The sequence below is a fragment of the Bombina bombina genome, chromosome 3 (assembly GCF_027579735.1).
Source record: "Bombina bombina isolate aBomBom1 chromosome 3, aBomBom1.pri, whole genome shotgun sequence".
NCBI classification, from domain to species: domain Eukaryota; kingdom Metazoa; phylum Chordata; class Amphibia; order Anura; family Bombinatoridae; genus Bombina; species Bombina bombina.
Genome location: NC_069501.1, coordinates 861,417,486 through 861,435,331, shown reverse-complemented (window position 1 = coordinate 861,435,331; position 17,846 = coordinate 861,417,486).

Below are 17,846 nucleotides of genomic sequence, written 5' to 3'. Positions count from 1 at the left end.
AATCTGCCGACCGGAGCTCACCGCTATTCTAATAAATGTATTAACCCCTAAAGCTAAGTCTAACCCTAACACTAACACCCCCCTAAGTTAAATATAATTTTTATCTAACGAAATTAATTAACTCTTATTAAATAAATGATTCCTATTTAAAGCTAAATACTTACCTGTAAAATAAATCCTAATATAGCTACAATATAAATTACATTTATATTATAGCTATTTTAGGATTAATATTTATTTTACAGGTAACTTTGTATTTATTTTAACCAGGTACAATAGCTATTAAATAGTTAAGAACTATTTAATAGTTACCTAGTTAAAATAATTACAAATTTACCTGTAAAATAAATCCTAACCTAAGATATAATTAAACCTAACACTACCCTATCAATAAAATAATTAAATAAACTACCTACAATTACCTACAATTAACCTAACACTACACTATCAATAAATTAATTAAACACAATTGCTACAAATAAATACAATTAAATAAACTATCTAAAGTACAAAAAATAAAAAAGAACTAAGTTACAGAAAATAAAAAAATATTTACAAACATAAGAAAAATATTACAACAATTTTAAACTAATTACACCTACTCTAAGCCCCCTAATAAAATAACAAAGACCCCCAAAATAAAAAATTCCCTACCCTATTCTAAAATACAAAAATTACAAGCTCTTTTACCTTACCAGCCCTGAACAGGGCCCTTTGCGGGGCATGCCCCAAGAATTTCAGCTCTTTTGCCTGTAAAAAAAAAACATACAATACCCCCCCCCCAACATTACAACCCACCACCCACATACCCCTAATCTAACCCAAACCCCCTTAAATAAACCTAACACTAATCCCCTAAAGATCTTCCTACCTTGTCTTCACCATCCAGGTATCACCGATCCGTCCTGGCTCCAAGATCTTCATCCAACCCAAGCGGGGGTTGGCGATCCATAATCCGGTGCTCCAAAGTCTTCCTCCTATCCGGCAAGAAGAGGACATCCGGACCGGCAAACATCTTCTCCAAGCGGCATCTTCTATGTTCTTCCATCCGATGACGACCGGCTCCATCTTGAAGACCTCCAGCGCGGATCCATCCTCTTCTTCCGACGACTAGACGACGAATGACGGTTCCTTTAAGGGACGTCATCCAAGATGGCGTCCCTCGAATTCCGATTGGCTGATAGGATTCTATCAGCCAATCGGAATTAAGGTAGGAATTTTCTGATTGGCTGATGGAATCAGCCAATCAGAATCAAGTTCAATCCGATTGGCTGATCCAATCAGCCAATCAGATTGAGCTCGCATTCTATTGGCTGTTCCGATCAGCCAATAGAATGCGAGCTCAATCTGATTGGCTGATTGGATCAGCCAATCGGATTGAACTTGATTCTGATTGGCTGATTCCATCAGCCAATCAGAATATTCCTACCTTAATTCCGATTGGCTGATAGAATCCTATCAGCCAATCGGAATTCGAGGGACGCCATCTTGGATGACGTCCCTTAAAGGAACCGTCATTCGTCGTCTAGTCGTCGGAAGAAGAGGATGGATCCGCGCTGGAGGTCTTCAAGATGGAGCCGGTCGTCATCGGATGGAAGAACATAGAAGATGCCGCTTGGAGAAGATGTTTGCCGGTCCGGATGTCCTCTTCTTGCCGGATAGGAGGAAGACTTTGGAGCACCGGATTATGGATCGCCAACCCCCGCTTGGGTTGGATGAAGATCTTGGAGCCAGGACGGATCGGTGATACCTGGATGGTGAAGACAAGGTAGGAAGATCTTTAGGGGATTAGTGTTAGGTTTATTTAAGGGGGTTTGGGTTAGATTAGGGGTATGTGGGTGGTGGGTTGTAATGTTGGGGGGGGGGGGTATTGTATGTTTTTTTTTACAGGCAAAAGAGCTGAAATTCTTGGGGCATGCCCCGCAAAGGGCCCTGTTCAGGGCTGGTAAGGTAAAAGAGCTTGTAATTTTTGTATTTTAGAATAGGGTAGGGAATTTTTTATTTTGGGGGTCTTTGTTATTTTATTAGGGGGCTTAGAGTAGGTGTAATTAGTTTAAAATTGTTGTAATATTTTTCTTATGTTTGTAAATATTTTTTTATTTTCTGTAACTTAGTTCTTTTTTATTTTTTGTACTTTAGATAGTTTATTTAATTGTATTTATTTGTAGCAATTGTGTTTAATTAATTTATTGATAGTGTAGTGTTAGGTTAATTGTAGGTAATTGTAGGTAGTTTATTTAATTATTTTATTGATAGGGTAGTGTTAGGTTTAATTATATCTTAGGTTAGGATTTATTTTACAGGTAATTTTGTAAATATTTTAACTAGGTAACTATTAAATAGTTCTTAACTATTTAATAGCTATTGTACCTGGTTAAAATAAATACAAAGTTACCTGTAAAATAAATATTAATCCTAAAATAGCTATAATATAAATGTAATTTATATTGTAGCTATATTAGGATTTATTTTACAGGTAAGTATTTAGCTTTAAATAGGAATCATTTATTTAATAAGAGTTAATTAATTTCGTTAGATGTAAATTATATTTAAGTTAGGGGGGTGTTAGTGTTAGGGTTAGACTTAGCTTTAGGGGTTAATACATTTATTAGAATAGCGGTGAGCTCCGGTCGGCAGATTAGGGGTTAATAATTGAAGGTAGGTGTCGGCGATGTTAGGGAGGGCAGATTAGGGGTTAATACTATTTATGATAGGGTTAGTGTGGCGGATTAGGGGTTAATAACTTTATTATAGTAGCGCTCAGGTCCGCTCGGCAGATTAGGGGTTAATAAGTGTAGGTAGGTGTCGGCGACGTTGTGGGGGGCAGATTAGGGGTTAATAAATATAACATAGGGGTCGGCGATGTTAGGGCAGCAGATTAGGGGTACATAGGGATAACGTAGGTGGCGGCGGTTTACGGAGCGGCAGATTAGGGGTTAAAAGTGTAATGCAGGGGTCAGCGATAGCGGGGGCGGCAGATTAGGGGTTAATAAGTGTAAGGCTAGGGGTGTTTAGACTCGGGGTACATGTTAGAGTGTTAGGTGCAGACGTAGGAAGTGTTTCCCCATAGGAAACAATGGGGCTGCGTTAGGAGCTGAACGCTGCTTTTTTGCAGGTGTTAGGTTTTTTTTCAGCTCAAACAGCCCCATTGTTTCCTATGGGAGAATCGTGCACGAGCACGTTTTTGAGGCCGGCCGCGTCCGTAAGCAACTCTGGTATCGAGAGTTGTATTTGCGGTAAAAATGCTCTACGCTCCTTTTTTGGAGCCTAACGCAGCATTTGTTTGAACTCTCGATACCAGAGTTAAATTTATGGTGCGGCCAGAAAAAAACCCGCGGAGCGTTAACAGCCCTTTTACCGCCAAACTCCAAATCTAGCCGTATATGACCTAAAGAATGTGCGATGAGTTAATATAAATACATATATAAAATATTAAAATCTGCAATTTGATTCTGAAAAGTGGCTATCTGAAATTTCTAAAATTCTAAACAGAATTATTAGCAGCATATATAACTGAACAGAATTTGTAGCAGCATATATAGCTAAAAAGTCTATTATAAAGTGCTTAATAGCAGTGTTCCCAAAATGGAGCTGATCCGTGAGTGATATTGTTACCAGTATGATCTCCTTAGAGGGTAATGTTACCAGTGTGTCAATCCAAAGACAGGGTGTCAATCCAAAGACAGGGTAAAGCGGATTGATGTAAAAAGTAACTTTTTTCTTTCTGTGTGGCTTTCCTCCGTTTTGTAGCCTGTTCTTAGCTTGTGTTTGTCCGTCCTCCGCAGCGGGTGTCCAGCGTGTGGAAATGGTCCCAGAGAAATCAAGTTCCGGGTTAGAGTTCAGTTGAAATTTCCAAATGGTAAAGTGCCGTTGTGCAATGTTTAAGCCTATGAATAATAGACCTTTAAAAGCACTCTGGGTTCGTTTTTCGTGGGTCCTGGGGCAGGGATTACACATGCAGAGACGGCTCACCTGTGATTAGTGACCGCTCAATGTACCTGTCCTATCCACCAACGATACCTCAGCTAGTAAAGAGATATATAATGTATCAAGGTTTAGTAAGCAAATTCTACGCGTTTCAGCCTCCAGGGGCCTTTATCAAGATGCTTACTAAATGTTTTGGCCATTTTAAATAGCCCTCTCTCTATTTTCATTGGATAATACCCAGCCAATAGTGAGTAAGCTATTGGGAATATGTGAATCATTGTGTTACAAACCCTTTAGTCAAAATGTTACATTATTTTGTCAGTTTACAATTGATCTTTATGTATCTAGTATTTAATTCATTTGGTACAATAAATCCAATCTTGGCAACCTCTTATTAGATATGCCAAAATATACGAAGAATATATATATATATATATATAAAAATACAAATTTTTATAAAAAGTATTTATAAAAAATATATGTATATATATCGACAACAGATATTTGAGAGGATTTTGAAATGTTCCATCTAAACTATGTTCCTAGATGGTTTTAGTGGCTACATGTGTGTGTTCATGTGGTGGTGTAGGAGATAGCGAACATTTGTTAAAAGTAATAAGAATCTGATAAAGTTATTTCAACCAATTAAAAAACAGTTAAAACATATCAAAAAAAATTTTTTAAATTGTATACAAAATTAAGGATTATTTTAAATAAAAATTAATTTAAATTAAAAATATATACATGTATGTTAAAAATATAAAGTCATACATGTGTATAAAAAAGATGAATAATTTGGACAAAGAAAAATTAAAAAAAAATTTTTAAAATTTTTTTTAAAATTGAATTTTCATATTAGCCTACTAAGATCCATTTCGGAGTTTAGGCCATGGGGGTGGAGGGTTTTAAAATTAAATATGAGTTCAGCTTCCTTTTTTAGTAACACATTGTTGATATTCCCTCCCCTGCTCTCAAGATTAATTTGTGTTACACCCCAATATTTAAAATCTTTTAGACTCCCTTAATGTTTTTCTTTAAAATGGCTATATAATTTTGTTTCTGAAGAGCCGTGCTCTATTTTTAAAATATGTTCCCGGATTCGATCTCTTAGAATCCTACTCGTCTGTCCGAAATAGAACAGGTTACATGAACATTTGATGCAATAAATTATATTTTTATCAGAACATCTTATTAATTGCTTTATTTTAAAACTGAAGTTTGTGTTATGTGATTTTAATTCTTTTATCTTATGACTGTATTTGCATGACATCTTTAGCATCCAGCCTTTTAAGCTATACAGTGCTTACTATCGCTCCCTATTCTGTATTTCAATCTTTAGCCTACTAGGAGGCTAATCAGTTAGTAAGCATAAGGCCCCTTAATATTTTTAGCGCTCGGTACTCACATCAAAGTAATTGTAACTTAGGTTAGTTTTTATTTTACAGGTACATTTCTCTTTATTTTAGCTAGGTAGCTATTAAATAGTTAATAACTATTTAATAGCTATTGTACCTAGTTAAAATAAATTGAAAGTTACCTGTAAAATAAAAATAAATCCTAAGATAGCTACAATATAATTATTATTCATATTGTAGCTATATTAGGGTTTATTTTATAGGTAAATATTTAGTTTTAAATAGGATTCATTTAGTTCATAATAGAAATATTATTTAGATTTATTTAATTAATATTTAAGTTAGGGGGGTGTTAGGGTTAGTGTTAGACTTAGGTTTAGGGGTTAATAATTTTATTACAGTGGCGGCGGTGTAGGGGGGACAGGATAGGGGTTAATAAATGTATTATAGATGGCGATGGTGTAGGGGGGCAGGATAGGGGTTAATAAATTTAATATAGGTTGCGGCGGGGTCAGGGAGCGGCGGTTTAGGGGTTAAACTATTTAGTTGCGGCGAGGTGCGGGATCAGCAGGATAGGGGTTAATAACTTTATTATAGAGGGCGACGGTATAGGGGGGGCAGGATAGGGGTTACTAGGTATAATGTAGGTTGCTGTGGTGTCCAGGAGCGGCGGTTTAGGGGTTAATACATTTATAAGAGTTGCGGCGGGGTCTAGGAGTGGTGGTTTAGGGGTTAATACATTTCTAAGAGTTGTGGTGGGGTCTAGGATCGGCGGTTTAGGGGTTACTAACTTTATTGAGTTGCGGGGGGCTCTGGGGGTGCCGGTATAGGGGGTAGAACAGTGTAGTTAGTGTGGGTGCTTAGTGACAGGCTAGCAAGAAAGCTGTAAAAAAGCAGAAGAGCAGCGAGATCGGATGAGTGATAACTCTCACAGTCCGCTGCTCATCGCCCTGTACCTGGTGCGCGGCTTTTTGACAGCTTTTTTGATAACTTTGGCAAATTTTTGCAGGTCCGCCGCGGCGATGTGAGTCGAGCTTAGGCGGGCGTATTGGGCCGGTGAAGACAGGTAAAATAGACACGTTGATAACTACCACCCTTTGTATCTAGCTTAGGGTTTATTTTTATTTTACAGGCAACTTTGTATTTATTTTAACTAGGTAGAATAGTTATTAAATAGTTATTAACTATTTAATAGCTACCTAGCTAAAATAAAGACAAATTTACCTGTAAAATAAAACCTAACCTAAGGTACAATTACACCTAACACTACACTATAATTAAATTAATTACATTAATTAACTACAATTAAATAAAATAAAATTAACTAAAGTACAAAAACAAACAAACAAACACTAAATTACAGAAAATAATAAAATAATTACAAGAATTTTAAACTAATTACACTTAATCTAATCCCCCTAATAAAATAAAAAAGCTCCCCAAAATAATAAAAATACCTACCCTATACTAAATTACAAATAGCCCTTAAAAGTTTTTTTGCGGGGCATTTCCCCAAAGTAATCAGCTCTTTTACCTGTAAAAAAAAAATACAATACCCCCCCAACATTACAACCCACCACCCAGACACCCAACCCTACTCTAAAACCCCCCCAATCACCCAATAAATACAAACTTGCCTGTAAAATAAAAATAAATCCTAAGATAGCTACAATGTAACTATTAGTTATATTGTAGCTATTTTAGGGTTTATTTTACAGGTAAGTATTTAGTTTTAAATAGGAATAATTTACCGCTAGATTTAGAGTTTTGTCGGTAAAGACCTGCGGTGCTAACGAGCCTTTTTTTTCCAGCGCACCCTTAAGCCAACACTGGTATTACGAGTTGTCTGAATGGCTGCGTTAGCCTCAGAAAAGGGAGCATTGAGCAAATTTAGCTTCACTTCAACCCTCAATACCAGCGTTGCTTACGGTAGTGGTAAGCTGGAAAAACGTGCTCGTGCACGATATCCCCATAGGAAACAATGGGGCTGAGTTGGCTGAAAAAAAACCTAACACCTGCAAAAAAGCAGCGTTCAGCTCCTAACGCAGCCCCATTGTTTCCTATGGGGAAACACTCTCTAAGTCTACACCTAACACACTAACATGAACCCGAGTCTAAACACCCCTAACCTTACACTTATTAACCCCTAATCTGCCGCCCCCGTTATCGCTTACACCTACATTATATTATTAACCCCTAATCTGCCGCTCCGGACACTGCCGCAACCTACATTATAGCTATGAACCCCTAATCTACTGCCCCTAACATCGCCGACACCTACATTATATTTATTTACCCCTAATCTGCCCCCCAACCTCGCTGCCACCTACCTACACTTATTAACCCCTAATCTGCCGACCGGACATCGCCGCCACTAGCTATTAGTTATTTATTATAAGATGGCAGTATACATTCATCATGGAAATTGAACTTTACTTTAGCAAATAAAAGGATAATAGGTAGCGCAGAGTAAACAGCTTATTCATACGGAGGGGCTGAATAATCAAGCTCTGGAAACAGACGTTATGAAGCAGGGGTCTAAAGACAGCTGCTCCATAACTTGTCCGCCTGCTCTGAGGCTGCAGACATCAATCCGCCCAATCCTATACGATTGGGCTGATTGACACCCCCTGCTAGCGGCCGCAAATCTGTAGGGGGCGGCATTGCACAAGCAGTTCTTGCATTTATCGATGTGTGGCAGACATGATATACTACATTGTATCATGGCCATCCACACTTTAATAAATTGGCCCCACTGTGTCAATAATAAAAACAAAAATAATCAATAAATCTACATATTTAATAAAACAAACACTTATACCAATAAACATAAAAATAAAACATAGCAAACTATAGTCCATTAAAGACAATTATACTCTGCTAGGTACCTTGACATAAACCATTATTTGCCGGCACACAAGAGTCTTATTGTCCTAATCCAGATCAAAGGAGGTGAAGATATCCTAGTCCTGTAGCCATAGACGATCAATTCATTGTTGTCAAGATCCACAGACAATCCTCCTCTACTACAATGATTTGATAAGGAAAACCTGTGAAAGGAAAATAAAACAAATAGTGCAATACCGTTTCAAATACAGAAATTCTATATAGAGGTACTCACCAGATAGCCCACAATACCACTGATGAGTTTTGACCGTTATTTTTTACATTTACTGTCCCTATAACTGAATTCATGTAAATTCTAGGCTATGAAAGTGTTATTGCCTGCTATCACAAGTATGCAGTCTAGCCTTTTTTTTTCTTTTTTTTCCCATAGGTTAGTGAGGTCCCCACTTGTGTAATTTTTTTTCTGTTAGTTCTCTTCCCACCCTTAGATTGTTTTATTGGGGCATCCTATATTTTATTCTATTACTTGGTGGGAAAAAAATGTCCCCTGTTTTATGCATATCTCATATTGTTATGTGTGAAATTTTCTTAGCACCTCTGTAACATTGACAATTGTCTTATTTCCTTTATTCACACTCTAGTGAAACATCTAATGTTCAGTACCACCGCCTAATTTTTATTGGCCAGCAGTTTCTTACTCCCCCCTGTTCTAAGTTACCTTTGCACTTGGGGAATCACTGTGTCTTTAATCTCACTAGATATTATTCCCCCACTACCTAGAGCTACTGCTTGCAGACATATTGCTCTTTGAAACCTTCTTTCATCTAACTGCTTTTTTCTTTTTTTTCCTCCCACATATCTTTTGACTCTTGATTAAAGGGCCATGATACCCAAATGTTGAAACACTTGAAAGTGATGCAGCATAGCTGTAAAAAGCTGACTAGAAAATATCACCTGAACATCTCTATGTAAAAAAGAAAGATATTTTACCTCAAGAAATTCCTCAGTAGCCACATCCCATTGTATAGGACTTCTAAGCAGCAAATCAGTTTGTCTATCCCGGGACAGCTAAGGGAGTGAGCTTACGTGCACACTCATTGTATTTCCCTATTCAGTTTAAGGAAGTTTACTATGAAATCTCATAAGAGTTAAGTGAAATCTCATGAGATCACAGTAAAAAAGTTCATGACCTCAGCACTGCTGATGCTGATTGTCTGCTGTTCATTTCTTCATCTTTTATTTTTTTACCTGCTGAGCAATAGCTGAAGTAATTTTTTTTACACAGAACTTACTCTGCTGAGCCGAGGAAATTGTGAGGTAAAATATCTTCCTTTTTTTTACATAAAGATGCTAAGGTGAGGTCTGACCATAGCATGGTTCTTTCTATTTTTCATTGGTCTACTAGGCCTAAGAACACACTAAATTTGAGATTAAATTATTCTATTCTAACAAATCAAGAAACATTAGAAGAATTGACCAAAGCATCTGACGAGTATTTTCTAATTAATAAATCCGGAGGACACATCTGCTGCGAACAATTGGGAGGCATACAAATGCTATATTAGGGGATACCTAATAAAACACACGGCTAAGTTACGTAAACTAAGATTGGCTCAATTCTTATTTCTGATGAAAAATTTAAACACAGCAGATAATATACACAAGGCAGACCCGACCTCCACCCAAAAGCTCTTGGAACTCTCCCTAGCAAGAGATAGTCTTAACAAATATCTGACCCAGAATACACATTTGAAAGCTCTTACCACTAAAGCCAAATTCTTTGCAGAAAGTAATAAAGCAGGACGCCTTCTGGCTAGGTCACTTAAAAAACAAAGATACAACTCTTTTATTAGGTCTATTTCACATCCATCAGGTAGATTAGTCAGTAAAAATTAGGACATTGTGGATACCTTTGTATCATATTACTCCAAACTTTATAATCTCAATCCCAACATGTTTCATGAGAAATTTAGTAATATAGAAAAATACCTAAACACTTTAGAAACTCCGAAAATTACAGAAGAAGACAGACATGCCCTAGATTCACCTATAATGCTCCAAGAAATCATAAATACTATTAAGGCACTCCCAAATGGCAAATCCCCCGGACCAGATGGTCTAACGGCCAAATTTTACCAATTGCTCCAATCCCAATTAGGCTCACCATTACATACGTTATTTACTTCAATAGATAAAGGTGAGGTTCTATCTCATTCCCTATTAGAAGCCACCATTACGGTAATCCCGAAAGCTGATAAACCGGGGACTCAGGCAGGTAATTTCAGATTTATTTTGCTACTAAATATTGACATAAAGATATACGCTAAAATACTGTCAAATCGTATGAACACCATATTACCGAATATCATACACCCAGATCAAGTGGGTTTCGTCAAAGGGAGAGAAGCAAAGGATAATACTATTAGAGTCCTACATTCCCTACAGGCCTCACACGATAATAAGACCCCTCTAACTCTTTTATCGACTGATGCAGAGAAGGCCTTTGACAGGGTCAGCTGGCATTTTATGTGGGTGGCCCTGTCGAAGTTCGGTTTCTCTGAAACCTTTCTGACTAGAATTCAGGCACTATACTCAAGACCACAAGCAAGGGTTCGAGTAAACGGGACTATCTCACAACCCTTCCCTATAACAAATGGTACTCACCATGGCTGCCCGCTGTCACCGTTATTATTTGCTATAACTATTGAGATCTTAGCCATAAAAATCAGAGAAAATATGGATATCCTGGGTAAACAATATAACCATATTAACCAAAAATGCTTGTTGTTCGCAGACGATGTGATCTTAACTCTCCAATCACCTTCCACTACCCTCCCTGCCTTAATACAGACTTTAGAAGCCTATGGACAGGTATCTAACTTCTCCATTAATATGGAGAAATCAGGGATATTACTGCTAAATACACCTCAGCATGATGTTGATTTTATAAAAAATCACACTGCATTTCGGATAACTGACAAGCTTAGATATCTCAGTTTAATGATCCCAAACAATAGTCAGGACCTCTACCAAGTTAACTATATTAGTCTCCAATGATCGATGAAAGCCATTATTGAGAGCTGGCATAAACAGGGACATTTGTCCTGGATGGGAAGGATAAACACTGTCAAAATGATGCTAATACCAAAATACCTGTTCCTTTTCCAGACATTGCCGATGGCCTTCCTAACGTATCTACGTGCTCAGCAGAGAATGATTAATTCATTCATTTGGTCTTACAAAAAACCTAGGGTGTCTCAAAATACTCTCTATCTGCATAAAGAGGATGGGGGACTTAATGTCCCACACCTCTTGAACTACTACAGGGCTGTCCATATAACTAGGGTGATTTCCTGGTCCCATTCTCATTCGACTGCTTTGTGGGTACAAGTTGAAAGCTCTCTCTTAAAGGTTAAATGTATGAGAGATATTGCATGGCTGCCCAAAAACCATAGACCACCCTTGGCATATCAAAACAGCTATGTCAAGGCCACTCTTGACGTATGGGACTATGTAATTGCGCACACCACAGGAATTTCCACTCCAGTTTCCCCCTAACCCCAATTATAGGTAACCAGATTTTCCTACAACATACCTCCTTCACTCACACAAATGTCATTGAGCATTTGCATAACCTACCTATTTATGTATTGCTAGACTCAGGGGTGATCAAAGATAGAATATTATTAAATAATGAACTAGGCCCCCCCTTTCACAACTGATTAGACATGCACTTAACAACAGTACATATAAACATAATGTTTTAAGACCATTAACAGTTTTTGAATAGATATGTATAAACCCTGAAATCAAGAGGGCATATCTTTCATTAACATATAAAATGTTCAAAGGATCTTTCCCGGATCAGAGACCTGCATATTTAATAAAGTGGAATACAGAAATATTAGAGAACATTAGTGATGATGACTGGAGGCTTTGCTTCAAGGCGTCTCACTCAGCCTCTACTTCATTGCTCATATCTGAAATGAATTACAAAATACTTGCCCGATGGTACCTGACACCACACCGTCTCAGACATATTTACCCTTCTGCTTCATCTGCCTGTTGGAGGCGCTGCGGAGGGATAGGTACTATGACACACATCTGGTGGGATTGTCCTCTCATATCTGACTTCTGGACATGACTAGAATACAGCATTAACAAGATTCTAGGCTCACACATATCCCTTAGTTCAGGCCTCATTCTACTCAATCTTATTCCACCACTCCACTGCGCATACCGTACAAAGTTGCTACAATTAATGCTCGCTTGTGCAAAAAGACTTATACCAAGACTTTGGAAAACCTAAGTGATTCCTACATACGCACAGTGGATATCTGAAGTTGAACATATTCTAACTCTTGAAAGACAACACTATTACTATATGGGAAAACAAGACTTTATTACCGACATGCTCTTTATCTGGGAGCAGGGCCTTTCCGGTTTAGACCATGATATCGACAGATCCACCCACTAACAATTAACTGTTTGACCTCAGTATTAGGATTGACTACTCTACTGTAATGGCCTTCCCCTTGGAATAGGGTGACTAAGGTCATGCTCTTGATTCTTTTCTTTTCTTCTAGACATAGATGAGACCAATACAGAGTTCTGTAACTCTGTCTTTCTTATTCCCCCCTTCCACCCTCTTTCCTTTCCATCTTTCCTTTCCTTTACTTTATTACAATGTACTTAGACAATATATCTGGGAATTAGCTACTTCTTAAAAATGTTAAAATGATTGGGATGGTTTGAAACATCCAAATTATTGTATTTTTTTGTTATTTCCTAACCGCTAGATTTGGAGTTTTGTCGGTAACGACCCGAAAAACTAACGCCGGCTTTTTTCTGGCCGCACCATAAAAATAACTCTGGTATTGAGAGTCCACAGAATGGCTGCGTTAGGCTCCAAAAAAGGAGCGTAGAGCATTTTTAACGCAGCTTCAACTCTCGATACCAGAGTTGCTTACAGACGCGGCCAGCCTCAAAAACGTGCTCGTGCACGATTCCCCCATAGGAAACAATGGGGCTGTTTGAGCTGAAAAAAAAACTAACACCTGCAAAAAAGCCGCGTTCAGCTCTTAACGCAGCCCCATTGTTTGCTATGCGGTAACCCTTCCTAAGTCTGCACTTAACACTCTAACATGTACCCCAAGTCTAAACACCCCTAACCTTACACTTATTAACCCCTAATCTGCCGCCCCCGCTATCGCTGACCCCTGCATATTATTATTAACCCCTAATCTGCCGCTCCGTAAACCGCCGCTACTTACATTATCCCTATGTACCCCTAATCTGCTGCCCTAACATCGCCGACCCCTATATTATATTTATTAACCCCTAATCTGCCCCCCACAACGTCGCCTCCACCTGCCTACACTTATTAACCCCTAATCTGCCGACCGGACCTGAGCGCTACTATAATAAAGTTATTAACCCCTAATCCGCCTCACTAACCCTATAATAAATAGTATTAACCCCTAATCTGCCCTCCCTAACATCGCCGACACCTAACTTCAATTATTAACCCCTAATCTGCCGACTGGAGCTCACCGCTATTCTAATAAATGTATTAACCCCTAAAGTCTAACCCTAACACTAACACCCCCCTAAGTTAAATATAATTTAAATCTAACGAAATAAATTAACTCTTATTAAATAAATTATTCCTATTTAAAGCTAAATACTTACCTGTAAAATAAATCCTAATATAGCTACAATATAAATTATAATTATATTATAGCTATTTTAGGATTTATATTTATTTTACAGGTAACTTTGTATTTATTTTAACCAGGTACAATAGCTATTAAATAGTTAAGAACTATTTAATAGCTAAAATAGTTTAAATAATTACAAATTTACCTGTAAAAGAAATCCTAACCTAAGTTACAAATAAACCTAACACTAGACTATCAATAAATTAATTAAATAAACTACCTACAATTTCCTACAATTAACCTAACACTACACTATCAATAAATTAATTAAATACAATTGCTACAAATAAATACAATTAAATAAACTAGCTAAAGTACAAAAATAAAAAAGAACTAAGTTACAAAAAATAAAAAAATATTTACAAACTTAAGAAAAATATTACAACAATTTTAAACTAATTACACCTACTCTAAACCCCCTAATAAAATAACAGATCAGCCAATAGAATGCAAGCTCAATCTGATTGGCTGATTGGATCAGCCAATCGGATTGAACTTTATTCTGATTGGCTGATTCCATCAGCCAATCAGAATATTCCTACCTTAATTCCGATTGGCTGATAGAATCCTATCAGCCAATCGGAATTCGAGGGACGCCATCTTGGATGACGTCATTTAAAGGAACCGTCATTCGTCGTTCAGTCGTTGGCCAGGATGGATGTTCCGCGGTGGAGGTCTTCAGGATGCTGCCGCCTCGCTCCGGATGGATGCCGCTTGGACCTGAGCGCTACTATAATAAAGTTATTAACCCCTAATCCGCCTCACTAACCCTATAATAAATAGTATTAACCCCTAATCTGCCCTCCCTAACATCGCCGACACCTAACTACAATTATTAACCCCTAATCTGCTGACTGGAGCTCACCGCTATTCTAATAAATGTATTAACCCCTAAAGTCTAACCCTAACACTAACACCCCCCTAAGTTAAATATAATTTTAAATCTAACGAAATTAATTAACTCTTATTAAATAAATTATTCCTATTTAAAGCTAAATACTTACCTGTAAAATAAATCCTAATATAGCTACAATATAAATTATAATTATATTATAGCTATTTTAGGATTTATATTTATTTTACAGGTAACTTTGTATTTATTTTAACCAGGTACAATAGCTATTAAATAGTTAAGAACTATTTAATAGCTAAAATAGTTTAAATAATTACAAATTTACCTGTAAAAGAAATCCTAACCTAAGTTACAAATAAACCTAACACAAGACTATCAATAAATTAATTAAATAAACTACCTACAATTTCCTACAATTAACCTAACACTACACTATCAATAAATTAATTAAATACAATTGCTACAAATAAATACAATTAAATAAACTAGCTAAAGTACAAAAAATAAAAAAGAACTAAGGTACAAAAAAAAAAAGAACTAAAGTACAAAAAATAAAAAAATATTTACAAACTTAAGAAAAATATTACAACAATTTTAAACTAATTACACCTACTCTAAGCCCCCTAATAAAATAACAGATCAGCCAATAGAATGCAAGCTCAATCTGATTGGCTGATTGGATCAGCCAATCGGATTGAACTTTATTCTGATTGGCTGATTCCATCAGCCAATCAGAATATTCCTACCTTAATTCCGATTGGCTGATAGAATCCTATCAGCCAATCGGAATTCGAGGGACGCCATCTTGGATGACGTCATTTAAAGGAACCGTCATTCGTCGTTCAGTCGTTGGCCAGGATGGATGTTCCGCGGTGGAGGTCTTCAGGATGCTGCCGCTTTGCTCCGGATGGATGCCGCTTGGATGAAGACTTCAATCGGATGGAAGACCTCTTCTGCCCCGCTTGGATGAAGACTTCAGCCGGATCATGGACCTCTTCAGCCCCCCGCTTGGGCTTGGATCAGGACATCGGAGGAGCTCTTCTGGACCGATCGGTGAACCTGGTATGGTGAAGACAAGGTAGGATGATCTTCAGGGGCTTAGTGTTAGGTTTATTTAAGGGGGGTTTGGGTTAGATTAGGGGTATGTGGGTGGTGGGTTGTAATGTTGGGGGGGGGGGTATTGTATGTTTTTTTTTTTTACAGGCAAAAGAGCTGCATTTCTTGGGGCATGCCCCGCAAAGGGCCCTGTTCAGGGCTGGTAAGGTAAAAGAGCTTTGAACTTTAGTAATTTAGAATAGGGTAGGGCATTTGTTATTTTATTAGGGGGCTTAGAGTAGGTGTAATTAGTTTAAAATTGTTGTAATATTTTTCTTATGTTTGTAAATATTTTTTTATTTTTTGTAACTTAGTTCTTTTTTATTATTTGTACGTTAGCTAGTTTATTTAATTGTATTTATTTGTAGCAATTGTATTTAATTAATTTATTGATAGTGTAGTGTTAGGTTAATTGTAGGTATTTTATTTAATTTATTTATTGATAGTGTAGTGTTAGGTTTATTTGTAACTTAGGTTAGGATTTCTTTTACAGGTAAATTTGTAATTATTTTAACTATTTTAGCTATTAAATAGTTCTTAACTATTTAATAGCTATTGTACCTGGTTAAAATAAATACAAAGTTACCTGTAAAATAAATATAAATCCTAAAATAGCTATAATATAATTATAATTTATATTGTAGCTATATTAGGGTTTATTTTACAGGTAAGTATTTAGCTTTAAATAGGAATAATTTATTTAATAAGAGTTAATTAATTTCGTTAGATTTAAATTATATTTAATTTAGGGGGGTGTTAGTATTAGGGTTAGACTTAGCTTTAGGGGTTAATACATTTATTAGAATAGTGGCGAGATTCGGTCGGCAGATTAGGGGTTAATAATTGAAGTTAGGTGTCGGCGATGTTAGGGAGGGCAGATTAGGGGTTAATATAGGGTTAGTGAGGCGGATTAGGGGTTAATAACTTTATTATAGTAGCGCTCAGGTCCGGTCGGCAGATTAGGGGTTAATAAGTGTAGGCAGGTGGAGGCGACGTTGAGGGGGGCAGATTAGGGGTTAATAAATATAATATAGGGGTCGGCGGTGTTAGGGGGCAGCAGATTAGGGGTACATAAGTATAACGTAGGTGGCGGTCGGCAGATTAGGGGTTAAAAATTTTTTTCCGAGTGTCGGTGATGTGGGGGGACCTCGGTTTAGGGGTACATAGGTAGTTTATGGGTGTTAGTGTACTTTAGAGTACAGTAGTTAAGAGCTTTATGAACCGGCGTTAGCCCAGAAAGCTCTTAACTACTGACTTTTTTCCTGCGGCTGGAGTTTTGTCGTTAGATGTGTAACACTCACTTCAGAAACGACTCTAAATACCGGAGTTAGAAAAATCCCATTGAAAAGATAGGATACGCAATTTACGTAAGGGGATCTGCGGTATGGAAAAGTCGCGGCTGAAAAGTGAGCGTTAGACCCTATTTTGTGTGACTCCAAATACCGGCGGTAGCCTAAAATCAGCGTTAGGAGCCTCTAACGCTGGTTTTCACGGCTACCGCCAAACTCTAAATCTAGGCCTCTGCCTTTTATGTCAAATTTGAATTTTGGGTGTAATGTTGTGAAAAAATTTATTGAATCAAAGATGCTCAGGTGATATTTTCCTGTCAGCTTTTTACAGTTATACTGCATCAGTTTTAAGTGATTTAGCATATGAGTATTACGTCCCTTTAAGACATTTCTGTGCACCACACACAATGTCAGAAGTCTCAATACCCTGACAAAAAAAGGAGCATACTTCTCCGCTATTTGCTTCATGCTAAGACTAAAATTGTGTGTTATCCAGATCTCCTTGGAAGCTCCCAGAACCACTTTCAACATTTCTGGATATGGTAGAATGCACACAGAATGATATTAACCCATTTCTAGCCATACATGAAGATAACCAGGTTGCAGAGTTATGTTTGTGTGATTTTTATTAAATTGAAAGCCAAACATAAAAAAAGACAAGGGCGACTATAGCTCAGTTACATATACAGTTATGCCCTTTGAGAAGCCAGCATGCTGACATCTTGATCCCACTTTATTGAGGCAGGTCAAGAACATCCAG